This window comes from Stenella coeruleoalba (assembly GCF_951394435.1).
Source record: "Stenella coeruleoalba genome assembly, chromosome: 2".
Taxonomy (NCBI): Eukaryota; Metazoa; Chordata; class Mammalia; order Artiodactyla; family Delphinidae; genus Stenella; species Stenella coeruleoalba.
This window is the reverse complement of record NC_137147.1, coordinates 65,416,214-65,433,257: the sequence shown is the minus strand read 5'-3', so window position 1 is coordinate 65,433,257 and position 17,044 is coordinate 65,416,214. Positions and strand designations below refer to the sequence as shown.

The 17,044-nt window shown below is 38.7% G+C and overlaps 1 protein-coding gene across 7 annotated transcripts in view; it reads left to right on the top strand.

Moving 5' to 3' along the window:
• The window catches only part of AKAP6 (A-kinase anchoring protein 6), a 598,487-nt gene that overhangs the window by 194,771 nt on the left and 386,672 nt on the right, over nucleotides 1-17,044 (top strand). Inside the window, exon 1 of one of the 7 annotated variants that reach the window (XM_079913692.1) lies at nucleotides 13,526-13,566. The exons of the other annotated variants lie outside the window; for them this stretch is intronic. The gene's annotated coding sequence lies outside the window, so the exon portion shown is untranslated. Of the gene's footprint in view, nucleotides 1-13,525; nucleotides 13,567-17,044 lie in introns of those variants that run through there. 7 annotated transcript variants of the gene reach the window in all.

Below are 17,044 nucleotides of genomic sequence, written 5' to 3'. Positions count from 1 at the left end.
TCGGCAGGCGGACTCTCAACCACTGCGCCACCAGTGAAGCCCGAGTCCTTCCCTTTTGAAAATGCTAACTACCTAGGTGACTTTGGGTGTGTTTGAAAGGCGTTAGGTACAGGTGGGAAGGGTTTTGGTGGCATGGGTGCACTGTCAGATGTCTTAGGAAGCTTGTTCTACTTCATTTCCTGACACTGCTGAGGCTTAGGGATATTTGGGGGCTTCAAAATACATGGATGAGGGAGGAGCCCAGAACTTTTGAACTGAAACTGATGAATTAGAGAGAAAAATATTTTTTTCTTTAAAGGTTAGACCTTTAAAAGAAGGTTATAAAAGTAGATTTGGGTAGCTTTCTCATTGATTCACAACTGAACCATCTTCTTAAAAAAACAGCAGCCCTTTATTCTTGATCATGTTCCAGGAATCTTGATGTGGTGATTCTTTCCTGGGATAAGAGGTTGACAGATGGCTCCCGAGGTTCCTTTCTACTTCGAAACTGTATGGTTCTCATAAAAGCGTTTTTCTTTCTTTTTTAAAAAAATGTATTTTATTGAAGAATAGTTGATTTACACTGTTGTGTTAATTTCTGCTGTCCAGCAAAGTGATTCAGTTATACTGTACCTATATAGATACATTCTAAAAGGATTTTTCTTACATGCACAGTGTACTTCACATATTTATATAGAGTAATAGCAAAGGTTTTCTTCCCCTTTTAATTTGAAACTGACATTAAAAGTAGTTAACAGTGTGAAAGGTAATAACATTCCACATGTTTAAACTGATATTAGATGCACATCTCTTAAAGGTGGCCAGAACCTCAGAGGTATCCTCAGGAGAATTCACCTGACTTACTCACCTCTCTTGATCATCATGTATGATGAGATTTTTAGATGATGATGATGATGATTAAGCTAATAAATGTTGCTTGGGTGAGAAAGAACAGACTGTTTAGAATTTTGTAAAATAAAGTAAACCTCAGTCCATCTCTCATAGACAGATAATATTAATAGCTTTTGTTTTTAATTTTTAAATTTTGGGGGGAGGGATACATGTAACTTTAGATGGTGTTTTTTAGAAAGTTTTTTTACGTTTAGGTCTTGTAAAGAACAAAATAATTTTAGTTGAGAAGAATCAAACTACACTATGCTTCCTAAATGGTTAATTAATTCAAACACAGATTACAAGAGTACCTATATTCACCCATACATAATTTCAAAATATTTAAGAAGGTGATTTGAAGCTCTGGGTATGTGGGAGGGGCATGTCAACTGTGAGTCTCAATTAAGGCAGTGATTCTCCACCAGGAGTGATTTTGCTCCTAGGAAACATTTGGCACTATCTAAAGATATTTTGATTGTCATCACCGGAGAGGTGGGAGTGCTATTGGCATCTGGTGGTGAACATCCTACAATGCACAGTTCAGCTCTTTTTTTTTTTTTTGGCTGCGTTGAGTCTTCGTTGCTGTGTGCGGGCTTTTCTATAGTTGCGGCACGCGGGCCCTAGAGCATGTGGGCTTCAGTAGCAGCGCATGGGCTCAGGATTTGTGGCACACAGACTCTAGGGTGCACAGGCTTCAGTAGTTGTGGCGTGTGGGCTCAGTAGTTGTGGCACACGGGCTTAGTTGCTCCACGGCATGTGGGATCTTCCTGGACCAGGCATTGAACCCGTGTCCCCTGCATTGGCGGCAGATTTTTAACCACTGCCACCAGGGAAGTTCCAGGTCAGCTCTTTATAATAAAGAATTATCTGTCCCCAAATGTCAATAGTATCAAGGTTGAAAAATCATGCTACAGGGTGATATGAGCTGTTTACTGATGGAATATCCTCCCTCAACAATATCTTTCAGTCTTTCCTTTGGATCTGATCAGATTCCAACCTCCTGACTAGAGGGTTAAGGCCATGCTGATAGCATTCTAGGATCTGAGTGGAAGAATAGATAAGATCTAAACATTAAATAAGTATATGTTGACCTAATTCTTCAGCGTAGGGTATGGTACCTCTGCCTTTAATTGTGTTTGTACCCTGTAGTCCAGAGACTCTTCATTTTACTCTCTCTAGAGAGACGCAGACTCCCAACAGAGGGAATCTGGGGTTCTAGCAGCGTCTTAAATGGCAAGTGTAGGATTGATTGCCTTGTTTACAATGAAAGCCTCCAGATTCAAGATTAAGACAAACAAAAGTGCATTGTCTACACCTACTCTCAGCCCATCCTACCATCTTTTCTCTTTAATCAAAGGCATTTATATTCGTTAAGAAATACAGGACCAGACTAAGTAAGGCAGGTTGCCATTTTATATACAGTGTCTCCTGGATTTCTACTGTGGAGGCTATCTAGAGGGCCTTAGGATTGGATATACTGCTTTAAATTGCCTGTCTTTCTTTTTAACAGCTTCTTGTCCTGATCACCCAAAGGTACCATGTAAGGATAGCATTAAGCAAGTAAGGGGTAGTCATAGGGACAAAATAAAAGTTTCAGGGAAAACCATTCTTAAATCTTGTAATTATACAGCCATAGGATGGGGAACTTTCATAGTTATTGAACCACAAATTTCTCTCTTGCTTTCTGCTCCAACTCATCCCCAGACATACCTCAAAGTGAAGTGCCCTGCCAGTGTGCTTTCTGCTGAATTTGCCACAGCTCTTGATGACAGAAGAAGCTCTTCAAGTGTTTCCTCATTGACTGATGGGTGAATCCAAGCTGCATGAAACATTGTTGGATTTCTGTGTCTTTATGGAGCACATTCTCATTGTCACAGTTTGGGGTTTGCCTTTATTGAATCTGTCACAGGCAGAAGGATGAGTCCAAAGTAGAAACCTAAATTGACAGGTATCTGCAGAGGATCAAAGGGAAACCTAGACACTGAGCATAAAAAAACGCCAGAAGTTAGTCATAGATTTGGCTAACCAGAATCTAGAATGTCAGATTAAGGGTCCCAGTCTGAAACTAACAAAATATCAAAAGAGACATACACCTATCAAATGCAGAATGAGAGATTCAGAGTTGAAATTAAAAGGTAAATAAAATAGAAAACTAAGCAGGACTTGTAGTCTTTTCTTCTTTTAATACTGTAGATTGCAGTTGGGTCAGGCTGGGCAGACAGAGGAAGGGACTGCTGAAGTCAAAAGACAAAAGGCTTCTTGCTTTTGACTACACGAGGTCTGGAATCCACACTCTTTGTATACAAAGAATACTTGAAGTTTTCCAGAGTAGTGTTCCCCAAAGTGTGTCCGAAGGAGCACAAGTTCTGTTAATGCAGAAAAATGTTTGGAAAATACTGGATTAAACAAAAGTAAGTTTCTTCCCGAAGACTCCCAGGAGCTAACGTGTGCTGTGTATCTCCCCTAGGGGAAATGTGTAAACAGTGTTTCCCAGATGTATTCAACCTCTGAACCCTTTCTTACAAGGACTTTACAGGACCAGTATTATGTAGACCATGTTTTGGGAAATCATGCTCTGGTCACTATCTATGTTCATATAGAATCTCTATGTCTTCTGTTCAGAACATTTGTTCTGCTGGCTGTCAGAGCTTACCTTGTCAAATTTTGCAGCTGAATGAATATATTGATATATTTTATCCTTATTCTCTAGGCATTGTTTATGAAGATGACACAAAGCATTGAGGAAAAATTTGAAGGCCTTTTACTTTATAGCCAAGTTACAAATGAGAGTGACAAACTGAACTTCTGGTAGTTTAGGTCTCTAATTAATCTTACTCTAGGGAGCAGATGACCTTGAATAACTTACCAGACTAATCCACTCACTACGTTAAACTTGCCTCTGTTCAGATAATTAAATTTGGATTATGTTGAGTTTGAAGAAGAAGTAATTATTTTATGTATTTTTAACCCCTCTCCCCAGTTGAATTTTGAATGGAGGTAATTGATCCAATTACACCCTAAGAATGAGATTTTAAGATATTTTTCTCTGTAAATATTTCATGGACACAGAAATATCTGGTGTTACTGAAAAAGAAATAACGACAAGAAGACAAAGGGGTTCAATCTGCATGATGTTGAATTCTTTGGGAGGTGTAATGCAATATGTGGGTGTAGAAAACTCTATTAGCCATCGGATGATGTCATTCTACAGTGTTATTGTATGCAATACACATGCATTTCCTAAGGTTTTTAGGGTGATTTTTTTGCACATGTGCTTACCGCAGTGCCTTAACTGAGCAGATACTCAAGTGTTTAAGAATTACCATTGTTATTTTAAGACTTTTGATTACTTTTAGAATAATAAAAAACAGTGTTATTTAATTCAAATGACTGCTGCATAGTGTGGTCCCAAGATGCTATTTTAAAATGTTCTGCCCTCATAAAGATAATTATTTTAAATTTCATGGTAAAAGTATGCATGATCACAGAGATCATGTTATAATATAAACCTTGTTATATTTAAATATATATATATAAATCTTGTTATATTAAAAGAAGGTTAAATATATAAGTGTAAATGTAAAAGGTTATAAGAACCCTGGTAATGATAGTCAGATAGCTTTTTTTTTTTTTTTGTACTATAGACTCAGAAACTTAGTTTAAAAGTATAGTGGGGGCTTCCCTGGTGGCGCAGTGGTTGAGAGTCCGCCTGCCAATGCAGGGGACACGGGTTCGTGCCCCAGTCTGGGAAGATCCCACATGCTGTGGAGCGGCTGGGCCCGTGAGCCATGGCCACTGAGCCTGCACGTCCGGAGCCTGTGCTCCGCAACGGGAGAGGCCACAGCAGTGAGAGGCCCGCATACCGCAAAAAAAAAAAAAAAAAAAAAAGTATAGGGGAGAGATGCAAGAGGGAGGGGATATGGGGATATACGTATGCATATAGCTGATTCACTTTGTTATACAGCAGAAACTAACACAACACTGTAAAGCAAATTATATTCCAATAAAGATGTTAAAAAAAAAAAAAAGTACAGAGATGTGACCAGGTAGAAGATACTCTCATCTGTGCCCTGAAGATCCTGAAAGGGCCTTAGACTAGGCATTAGTCCCTTGCCAGCCACAATCCATGAGCAGGCCTGTTGGCATAGGGACCAGGCAGGAGAAACTCTCATCTGCATCCCAGGAGAACCTGAAAGGGCCTTACATGTGGCTTTAGCTTCCTCACAGCCACAGTCTGCCAGTCTGCCAACAGTCCTGAGGCTGTAGGGTCCTAGCAGGAGACACTCCCATCTGTGCCCTCAGAGATCCTGAAAGGGCCCTTTACTCCAGTCCCTTCACAGCCTCAGTCTGCTAGCAGTTTTGTTGGCACAGAGACCAGGCAGCAGACACTTCTGTCTGAACTCTTGGAGATCCTGAAAGGGCCCTATACTTGGTTCCAGGCCCTCCCAGCCACAGTCCATGAGCAGTTAAGCTGGCACAGGGACCAGGTGGGAGACATGTCTGTGCTTCAGGAGATCCTGAAAGGCCCTACACTTGGCTTTAGCCCCTCTAGTCACAGTCAGGGACCAGTCAAGCCTGCTCAGGGACCTGGTGGGAGACACACTGATCCATGCCTCCAGAGGCAGGTCTGCAGAGTTCAGTCTTGGCTGTGAAAACTGAAACAGTCCTGGGGCTTGCTTTCAGCCTCTCTCAGCCATGGTCCAGGGTCAGTCTTGCCCACACAGGGACCCATCCAGTGACCAGGCAGCAATCGTCCCGGGCACTACACCTGCCACACATCTGGTAATAGATCCACTGTCTGAAGACCCCACTGTGGACCCTGAAGTGGACACTTATCCCAGCACCACCTTACTGAATAAGGTACTAGAGGCAGTTCTAGCCACCTGGGCACCAGGCATGATCCATACCCACCTGAGACCCTGATAACAAGCCTGCCAACCAAAGATCTCACCGCATACCCAGCAACAACCTCATAACCAGCTCCAACCCAGCATAACTGTGGTTCTATAGGTAATCCCATCAACCCAAGGAACAGACAGGAGAAGGTATTTTCTTGCTGAAACCAGTCTGTAAAGCCTGGAAGAGGTGTTCACTCCTTTAAATGCACAAAAAACAATACAAAGCCACATGGATCATGAAGAGTCAGGCAATATGACACCACCAAAGGAAACCAAAAAAGCTCCAACCACAGAGAAATGAAGATCTATAATTTGCCTGACAAATAATTGAAAATAATCATCTTAAAAAACAATGAAATGCAGGAGAACACAAATAGACAACTAAACAATCTCAGGAAAACAATGCATGAACAAAATGAGCTTAATAAAGAAATAGAAACCATAGAAAAGAATGAAACAGGAATCCTAGAGGTGAACAATACAATGACAGAACTGAAAAATTCAGTGAGAGCTTCAGCAGCAGACTTGATTGTGCAGAAGAAAGAATCAGTGAACTAGAAGACAGGTCATTTAAAATTAGCCAGTTAGAAAACTTTTGTTTCACTTATATATGTATACATATTAGATAAGTGTGTGTTTGTTGGATTGTGATATAAAATGTATTTTTATATCAAAAAAGTTTTCAGGCCATTGTAGTTAAGTTATACTAGCAAATAAAAGCACAAATTAACCTCAAAAAAATTAGCCAGTTAGAGGAACAAAAAGGAGAAAAGATGAAAAAGACTGAAGAAAACTACCTGAATTATGGACATCATCAAACGAATGAACATTCTCATCATGGAAGTCCCAGAAGAAAAAGAGAGAAAGGTCAGAAAAATTAAAGAAAGACATAATAGCTGAAAATTTTCCAAATCTTAGGAAAGATATGAACACTCAGTTACGGGAAGCTCCAAGGATCCCAGATGAGATCCACCCAAAGATTACTTTGAGACACATTACAATTCAATGTTAAAAGTCAAAGAAAGGAGAGGATTTTGAAAGCAGCAAGAGAAAAATGACTTGTCACATACAAGGGAAACCCCATAAGGTTATCAGTGGATTTCTCTGCAGTACTGTGCATTTCAGGAGTGAGTGAGATGATATATTCAACGTGCTAAAAGAAAAAAATCCTGCCAACCAAGAACACTATATCCCTTTTGCCTTGTAGGCAAAAACTGTCCTTCAGAAATGAAGGAGAAATAAAGACATTCCTCAACAATCAAAAGCTAAGGGAGTTCATCACCACTAGACCTGCTTACAAGAGATGCTAAAGGGAGTTCTTCAAGCTGAAATGAAAGGGCACTAAATAGCAACATGAAAATGTATAAAACTCACTGATGAAGTTAAATATATAGTCAAATTCAGAATACCCTATTAATGTGATGGTGGTGTGTGAAACACTTTTATGTCTCTAGTATAAAAGTTAAAAAACAATAACATTAAAGATAACTATAGCTACAATAATTTGGTAATGGATGTACAACATAAAAAGATGTAAGGTGTGACATCAGTAGCATGTCTGGCTAAAGGTTTATCAATTTTGTTTATCCTTTCATAGAATCAGATCTTAGTTTCATTGGTCTTTTCTATTGTTTTTTTAGTTTCTATTTTATTCATTTCCACTATCTTTATTATTTCTTTCCATCTACTAACTCTGGGTTTTCTTTATTCTTTTTCTAATTCCTTTAGGTGTAAGGTTAGATTTTTTATTTGAGATTTTTCTTGTTTCCTGATGTAGGCTTGTGTTGTTATAAACTTCCCTCTTAGCTTTTGCTGAGTCCCAAGATTTTGGGTTGTTGTGTTTCCATTTTGACTTTTCTCCAGGTATTTTTTGATTTTCTTCTTTGATTTCCATTGGTTGTTTAGTAGCATGTTCTTTAGCCTCCACTTGTTTCTGGTTTTGCAGTCTTTTCTTCCAGTTCATTTCTAGTCTCATGTTATCGTGGTTGGAAAAAATGCTTGATAAGATTTCAATCTTCTTAAACTTACTGAGACTTGTTTTGTGGCCTAGCATGTTATTTGAAAAGAATGTGTATTTTGCTGTTTTGGATAAAGTGTTCTGTATATATTTATTAATTACATCCGGTCTAATGTGTCATTTAAGGCTAGTGTTTCCTTATTGATTTTCTATCTGGATGATTTGTCCATCAATTTAAGTGGGGTGTTAAAGTCCCCTACTATCATTGTATTACTGTCAATGTCTCCCTTTATGTTGTGAATATTTGCTTTATGTATTTAGGTACTATGTTGGGTGCATATATATTTATAATTGCTATATCTTCCTGTTGTTTGATTCCTTTATTATTATGTAATGTCTTTCTTTGTCTCTTTTTACAAAGTCTTAGACTTTGTTTTAAAGTCTATTTTGTCTTATATATGTATTGTTACCCCAGCTTTCTATTCCTTTCCATTTGCGTGGATTACCTTTTCCATCCCCTCACTTTCAGTCTGTGTGTTTCTTTAGATCTGAAGTGAGTCTTTTATAGGCAACATATATATGGGTTTTGTTTTTTTATCCATTCAGCCACTCTGTCATTTACATTTAAAGTAACTATTGATGATTATGTGCTTCCTGTTATTTTATTAATTGATTTCTGGTTGTTTTTGTAGTTCTTTTTGTTCCTTTCTTCTTCTTTTGGTGTCTTCCCTTGTGATTTGATGTCTTAATGGTATGCTTGGATTCCTTTCTCTTTTGTGTTGTGTGTGTGTGTGTGTGTGTGTGTGTGTGTGTGTGTGTGTGTGTGTGTATTATAGGTTTTTGGTTTGTGGTTACCATGAGGTTCATATATATGATTATTTAAAATTGATGATCTTTTAAGTTTGAACACATTCTAACCACCTTACAGTTTTACTACCATCTCCATGTTTAATGTTTTTGACATCATATTTTATGTCTTTTTGTTGTGTGTATGCCTTAGCTACTTACTGTGGATATAGTGATTTTACTATTTTTGTGTTTTAACCTTTCTACTAGCTTTATAACTGGTTGATCTAGTACTTTTACTGTATGTTTCCCTTTACCAGTGAGATTTTTCCTTTCACAATATTCTTTTCTTTTCCATTTAGAGAAGTCCCTTTAACATTTCTTGTAAAGCCAGGTTAGTGGTGCTAAACTCTTTTAGCTTTTGCTTTTCTGTAAAACTCTTTATATTTTCTTCAAATCTGAATGATAAGCTTGCCAGGTAGGTTTTAGGTTTTTTCCTTTCATTTTGAATATATTGTACCACTCCCTCTGGCCTGCAAGTTTCTGCTGAAAAGCCAGCTGATAATATTATGGAAGTTTCATTGTGTATAGCTAGTTGCATTTCTCTTGCTGCTTTCAAGATTCTTTCTTTATCTTTAATTTTTGCCATTTTAATTAGAATGTGTCTTGGTGTGGACCTCTTTGGGTTGATCTTGTTTGGGACTCTGTATGCTTCCTGGACCTGGATGTCTGTTTTCCTTCCCAGGTTAGGGAAGTTTTCAGCTATTTCTTCAAAGAAGTTCTCTGCCCCTTTCTTTCTCTGTTCTCCTTCTGGGACCCCTATGATATGAATGTTAGTATGTTTGATGCTGTCCCAGAGGTCTCTTAAACTATCCTCATTTTTTGAAATTCCTTTTGCATTTTTCTGTTCAGCTTGGGTGGTTTCCACTATCCTGTCTTCCAGATTGCTGATCTGTTCCTCTTTATCATCTAATCTATTGTTGATTTCTTTTAGTGTATATTTTTATTTCAGTTATTGTATTCTTCAGCACTGTTCTTTATATTTTCTAACTCTTTGTTGAAATTCTCACTTGTTCATCTATTCTTCTCCCAAGTTTGGAAAGCATCTTTATATGATCATTACCTTGCACACTTTATTGGATAGATTGCTTATCTCCACTTTGTTTAGTTCTTTTTCTGTGGTTATGTCTCATTTCTTTGTTTGGAACATAGTCCTCTGTCTCCTCATTTTGCTCAGTTCTCTGTGTTTATTTCAATGTGTTAGGTAAGTTGGTTACATTTCTCAATCTTGGAGAAGTGGCCTCTAGTAGGAGATGTCCTATGGGGCCCAGAAGCACTCCCCTCTGGTCACCAGAGCTATACACTATAGTGTTGCCCTCAATGTGGGATGAGTTTGCCTTTCTATTGTGTTGGGGCTGATTACTGTGGGTGCACTGGTACGCCAATCTCTCCCCTGGCCTGATTGGCTGCAAGGTCATGCTTCATGTGGTGGCTTCAGGGTAGGCGTCCTTTGCAGTGGGCTGTGTGGCTTGGGGGTGGGTGGGGCTGGGTCCCCCTGTGGCTGTCTGTGCAGCCCAGAGGGACTAGGACCTGGTGTTGGCCTCCTGGAGGGTGGGGCTAGGTCCTGCTGCAGCTATATGCATGGCCTTGGGGTCTAGGGGCTGGTGCTTGCTCACTGGAGGTCAGACTTGAGCCCCCATGTGGCTGTCTGGACAGCCTTGGAGGGGGGCCAAGATTGGGGCTGGTGCTAGTCCACTGGTGAGTTGAGTTATGTCCCTGGTGCTATAGACTAGAGAGAGGATTCCAAAATGGCACTTGCCAGTGCTGGTGTTATTGTGGTAGAACAGACTCCCCAGAATGGCTGCTCTAAGTGTCTCTGTCTTAAGCGGGGAGTCCCAGTTGCCTCCTGCCTCTCCAGAGGGCTCTCCAAGATCAGCAAATGGATTGACCCAGACTCTTTTCAAACTATTGCCTCTGTGATGGGACTCAGAGCATGTGAGGTATTGTGTGTGCCCTTTAAGAGTGGAGTCTTTGTTTCCTGTAGCCCTCTTGCTTTCCCAAAACAATTCCCACTGGTTTTCAAAGCTAGATGTCCTGGCTTTGTCTTCCCAGTGCAGGAGCCCTGGCTTGGGGAGCCTGATGTGAGGTTTGGGCCTCTGCATGGGGACTCACTGGGGGTCTCTGCAATTATGATGTTCCTCCCATTTGTGGGTAGCTGACCCAGGTATCTGAGTCCTGGCTATACTGTGTCTGCTACCCATCTTATGGTTTCTTCTTTATGTCTTTGGTTGTAGAAGATCTTTTCTGCTAGTCTTCAGGTTGTTCTCATAGTTGCTTTATAAGTAGCTGTGATTTTGGTGTGTCTGTGGAAGGAGGTGAGTTCAGGGTCTTCTTACTCTACCATCTTGGCCATCTCTCTAATATTATTAAAATGTCCATATTACTCAAAGCCATATATAGATTTAATGTGATCTCTATTAAAATTCCAATGGTATTTTTCACAAAAATAGAAAAAAAAACTATCCTAAAATTTGTATGGAACCACAAAAGGCTCTGAATAGTCAAAGCAATCTTGAGAAAGAACAAAAAAGCTGGAGGCATCACAGGTCCTCATTTCAAACTATACTACAAAGATATAGTAATCAAAACAGCATGGTACTGGCATAAAAACAGACACATAGACCAATGGAATAGAGCATACAGCTTACAAATAAAACCATGCATGTATGGTCAACTCATATTTGACAAAGGAGCCAGGAATACTCAATTGAGAAGAGAGAGTTTTTGCAGTGTATGGAATGGGAGAAAATATTTGCAAACCATATATTAGATAAGGAGTTAACATCCAAAATATGTAAGAAACTTATACAACTTGATAACAACCCACCCCCTGCAAATAGTCCAATTTAAAAAATGGGCAGAGGACCTGAATAGAAATTTTTCCGAAGAGATAATACAAATGGCCAACGGGTACAAGAAAAGTTGCTCAATGTTACTAATCATCAGGGAAATACAAATCAGAACCACAGTGAGGTATCACTTCACACTTATTAGAATAACTATTCTCAAAGAGACAAGTGGCAACAGGTGCTGGTAAGAATGTGGAGAAAAGGGAACTCTTGTGCACTGTTGATGGGAATATAAATTGATGTAGCTACTATGGAAAACAGTATGAAGGTTCCTCAAAAAATTAAAAATAGAACTACTATATGATCCAGCAATCCTGCTTCTGGGTATATATCTAAAGAAAATGAAATCACAATCTGGAAGAGATATCTGTACCCCCATGTTTATTGAAACACTGTTCACAATAGCCAGGATATGAGAAAAATCTGTGTTTATCAACAGACAAATGGGTAAATAAAAGGTGATATATATATATTCCATGAAAAAGGAAATACTGCCATTTGTGACATGGATGGACCTGAGGGCTAAGTGATAAAAGTCAGACAGGGAAGGGCAAATACTGTATAATTTTATTTGTATGTGGAATCTAAAATAAAGCCAAGGTCATAGAAATGGGAAGTAGAATGGTGGTTGTTAGAGAGAAAATCTTCCAGTTATAAGATGATTAGGTCCTGGGAATCTATTGGACAGCCTTGTGACTATAGTTAATAATACTATATCTTAAGTGATCTCACCACAGACACACAAAATCATAATTATGTGAGTTGATGGATGTAACTAACCTTATGTGGTAATCATTTTGCAATATTTGTGTGTATCAAATCATCACATGCACTTAATTGTGCACAATTTTATATATCAATTATATCTCAATAAAGCTGGTAAAAAATGGAAAAAAAAGTACAGACTTATTCTTTATGTTCAAGATCAGTTTTTCTCCAACCTATTTCTCTTTATAGTTCAGTTGAGAAGTAAGTACACACAGAAGCTGCTAGTTCTTCCTTTTTTTTTTTTTTTTTTTTTTTTTTGCGGTACGCAGGCCTCTCACTGTTGTGGCCTCTCCCGTTGCGGAGCACAGTCTCTGGACACACAGGCTTAGTGGCCATGGCTCATGGGCCTAGCCACTCCACGACATGTGGGATCTTCCCGGACTGGGGCACGAACCCGTGTCCCCTGCACTGGCAGGCAGACTCTCAACCACTGCGCCACCAGGGAAGCCCTGCTAGTTCTTCCTTTCCTGGACCTGAAGTTCCTGGAAGGTGGATGGTAAACAAGTGTTGACTCACTTGTTTTCCATAGCACCAGGAAAGTGTCAAAGTGAGATGCTCATTAAATTCCTTTTTTCTTGAAACTGTGGTATACATAAAACTGTCAGGCCATTATATTCCTCTGCTTCCTTATAAAGCCGTCTAAATCTGTTTTCTTCATGTTATTTTGAGCATTATGGTGGAAGCAAAGAAAAACCATATTCTCTCAGCTGCTTGTGTTACATTATTTAAAAAATGAAACAAAACTCTCACCTTGCAGACTCCAGTTTAATTAAAGGGTCGTTCCAAATACTCTTATTTTAAAAATTGTCGGCTACATATTGAAGAAATATTCTCGATTGTTCATTTTCAATCATATGAAGTAACATTTCTTGTTGAAGAAATTCATTCAAAAGACGTTTAATATCCAGATCAAGGAATCTTATGGAACTATTAACAATGAGAGGATCAGGGCAAAGGGCACAATGAATAGAAGCTATGACAAGCAGAAGTTGTCTGAGGTTCTTTTGTATTTGGCTGCAAATGACTAAGTAAGACCCAAAATAGCTGTGTCATGTGATGTATGATATGATTGTGAAGCATTAACTGAAAACTTATAAACAGATGCTTTTCTGAGACTATTGGAGAAGGAACTACTGTTTCTGAGTGTCATATCAATTTTAACTATTGGTAAGGAAGATATGAAAAATTAAAATGAAAATCTTAGTCAGTTTTAATGCATCTGAATCACTCTTGGATGACTGCCAGGTGCTCATGTGCTTGATGATAAAGTCTTATCCAAGACTTACCTAAGGAGAGCAAGAAGTGAAAGCCTCAGAAATGATGACCTCTCTGGGAAACTGCTGCTCCCTTCCCACACCACAGCTAGACTTGGTTGGTGGTAAGTGATAAAATCTAATGGCTGGAGGGTTTTTGATTTCAACTTAAGCTTTAGCTGTCTTACAGAGGGGAGAGAGTATGGGTTGATCTGTTATAGTATTCATCATTTTGTCCCTTTTACCCCTATGATTTAGAGGAGCCACCTAAATTAAAAAAATAAAATATTTTTTTCCATTTGCTGAAAGGAAGATCTGTCAAAGCATCTGGTAATATTCAATCTAACAATTTTTAGGGTTGGTGAAGGATCTGCTAGGTTCTTTTTAGGCTTTTAGAGGCTTTTAAGTCATTAGCTCTTACTCAGCACTTTCTATTATTGCTATTTATTTTCTTAGGCAAGAGAATAAATAATTTATTAAGAAAAAGACAAAAATTAAATGAATGTGAATTTATGCTAAACTAGTTCATGCCCCATGCTTTTATTGTCTACCAGCACATACCAGAACACTAAATAAATATGGGCTTGTCCTATGTATCTGCTTTTCATTAGAAAATATATATTTTATTTTTCCTTGAAGATCCATGATGTAGAATTTTTATTTATTATAGGAATTATTTTTTAAAACACCAATTCATGTTGGAGCAAGTCATACTTTATCAGACACCCACCTTCAAGTTAGATGAGTAGATGGGCAGAAACGCTTGACAGTATCTAATGAACTTGATACAAAAATTTTAAAGCAAAATGATCGTAAAATATTTGAAATAAATAGATTCTACCTTGCTGAAATTGTTTATTTGAAAAGTAAATATAGTACCAGACCTTTAATTATTCTTTCTGTAGTAAATAGCATTCAGAGGGAGGATCTCTGATCACATCAGACCTTTGGATATTAAGAGCCTTTGCTGTCTCCATTAGTATTTTTAAATCTGACATCAGAATCTTCTAAAGAAAATCTTTTTTTGCATGTCTGGGAGGTTAGGGTGAGTAGGAAATAACAGTGGATAGGAAATAATGCTTTTGAAAATCCTGGTCTTTATGAGGGTTCATCACCCGTAAAATGCTTTCTGTTTATGAAAGAACAGCAGTGTGGGTAGTTATTTGAAGTGTTCTCAAGTTGCAGCATGAGTAGCACAAACAAATGTAATATTAGTTGAAAGATTTGGCTTAAGTTCATTATTTTGTATTTCAGTCTGATTCAGTTGTCTTCAGAAATAAAAGTTATTCACTCCAGAACAAATCTACTCATGGGACAAATAATGAAATAACCTGTAAACTCGGTCACTTAATCACCTGTGGCTTTCATCATGATATCAGATTTAGTTCATAGGAAGACTTATTTCTTAAAGGAATTATTGGACTGACACAAATACAACCTTATTATTGAACTGAATCACAGTAAGCATTTTGTATTTAAAAATATAGTGTTTAAACAAGTGGGTAGGTACAAGTTTAAATTTAGCATTTTAACTGAGTGCCCCATCCAGTCTGGTGACATTCTCTACCCAAAACAAAACAAAACAAAAATAATCATTTTCATAGTCAAATAAGTTTGGGAACTAAGGCACCAAATATTCCTACCCCTTATTTGGAGATTCTCAATATATCAGAGAGTATTAAAGCCCTGTCCCGCAATTAAGAAACACTTTCATTTTTTAATCTAGATATTTTGAAGTTATGTGTTTATACACAAATAGTTGGGAGTCAAGTAGTTTTGGGATTTTAGACAAACAGCAGCCCTGAGACCTTCTTTTCCATTTCCCATTCTCCAGAGGCAACCATTTTTCATCTGTTAGCTGATTCTTTGGTAACTACCTTCATCTTAAAACAACAGAATGGTATGGCTACCTCCTGAGTATTTTTTCTATTTTTTTAATCTATTGACTTCTCACTATGAAAGATGGGAGTTTATTTAGCTTGTTCCCTGATCCCATCCCTCTCTCTCTCTTACTTTTCTCTCACAGGGGCACACGTGCACATGTGTGCACACACACAATTCTTACCCCCCCAATTCTGCCTGTAAAATTATGTTGTGATTTGGATTATGCCAACATTTAGTGTTTATATTAAGAATATGTAAATGCAATTTTTAGGTAAACCACGTAGAATAATATAATTCCTATTCTATTTTTGTATACCTTTTAACTTTTTTCTAGAGTTTATTGTTATTTGCTTAGTTTTCTGTGTTTAATTCAACCCCAATTCTCACTAGATCAATAAATCTGTTCTTGGTATGTTCATTTGCATCAGGTTTTCTTTCAGTGTCATCTGTGTCAAGAAGTCTTTCTGAGAGCCTTGTGACCTGTTCCAATCTGTGCTGGATGCCTTCCTTGCCCAGGTGTATGGCTGGCATCCTTAGAGTTCTCTTCCTCACCACCCTGGGGTGCTAGATCTCCTGTTTGCTGTGTCTCCTGACTTCCTCTTTCTTGGTTTACTCTTTTATTTTGGTAGAGTATCTACCAAAGAGACTGGTATCTCTTGAGAAAATGTCTGGAAAATAGTCTCTTATTCTATCCTCACATTTGATTTTTTATCAGACTATATTATTCTCAGTATACAATTATATGCTAGAGTTCTTTTTCCTTCCTTTTTAAAAATTAAAAAAAATTTTTTTTGGCCATACCTTGCGGCATGCAGGGATCTTACTTCCTTCATCAGGGATCAAACCCATGCCCTCTGCAGTGGGAAGACTGCCAGGGAAGTCCCCTCTTTTTCCTTCTCGAGGAAAACAATTGTCTTTTAGCTTCCAATGTTGCTCTTATGGAAGGTCACACTCCTGTGTGTCTCTTCCGCTCTCAGTACTCTTCTTCACTTTTGGCATTTCTGATCACCAAATGTGTGGTGGTTTTCCCCACACCAAGCGACTCAGTGATACCAGCTTGGTGTCCTATAATTTAACTGTCTGCCTGAAAGTAGTGTCAGATCCCACCTGTTAAGGGCTCAGTCCCACAGGACTTCCCCCCTCTCCCTACCCACTTCAGGTACCAATTGCAAATCCAGATTGTTTCCTGTGGATATGACTGACTGGCTGTAAATCACCCCCCTCCTCAGGTTCCCATGACCCCTCCTCAGGTTCGATTAATTTATTAGAGCTACTCACAGAACTGAGGAGAACAGGTTACTTACTAGATTACCAGTTTGTTACAAAGGATATTGAAGGATACGAATGAATAATCAGATAAAGAGGTATATAGGGCAGTGTCCAGAAGGGTCCCGAGCATAGAAGCTTCTGTCTGTGGAGTTTGGGGCATACCACCTACCCAGCATGTGGATGCATTCTCGTTCACCAATCTTGTGGCTCTCCACAGCCTGTCCTTTTGGGTTTTTATGGGGGCTTTATTGCACAGGCATGGTTAATTAAATAATTGGCATTGGTGACTGATTCAACCTCCAGCCTCACTCTTCTCCCCAGAGGTTGGGGGGTGGGACCAAAAGTTCCAACCTCCTAATCAGGGTTGGTTTCCCTGGCAATCAGCCCCCGTCCCTTCTGAAAGTCACCTCATTAACATAAACTCAGGTGTGGTTGAAAGGGACTTATAAG